This window comes from Parasteatoda tepidariorum, chromosome 2 (genome assembly GCF_043381705.1).
Source record: "Parasteatoda tepidariorum isolate YZ-2023 chromosome 2, CAS_Ptep_4.0, whole genome shotgun sequence".
Classification (NCBI taxonomy): Eukaryota; Metazoa; Arthropoda; class Arachnida; order Araneae; family Theridiidae; genus Parasteatoda; species Parasteatoda tepidariorum.
Genome location: NC_092205.1, coordinates 4,744,747 through 4,745,178, shown reverse-complemented (window position 1 = coordinate 4,745,178; position 432 = coordinate 4,744,747).

Below are 432 nucleotides of genomic sequence, written 5' to 3'. Positions count from 1 at the left end.
TCGATTACATTTTTGGCCAACTCTGCTATTACAAATAGTTATGACTGTGTGTGATAATTTCGACATACAATTAATCATATTTTCTATTATTCAAATCGATTCATCGTTATAATTTACTAAATTTGGTATAAGCGTATCGATGAAAATTTATTAATGAATAATCGATATAATTAGATTTTTGCAAAATAAATCAATAGCATCAATTTGCTTATGCTTAAGTAGTCAACAAGTTTTATATAGTAGTGAAGTACATTTATTTTCTTGTAGTGGTAGATATTTTACAGTTTCTAATGGGTATGAAAAGTTTAACTCCTTTAAACGATTATAATTTCTGTTTATTTCAGTAATTTACGATTAATCAATATTTTTGTTAGTTATGGATAGATGTTTGAGTAAGAATCTATGAGTTATCAAGAAGATACACTCTAGAGC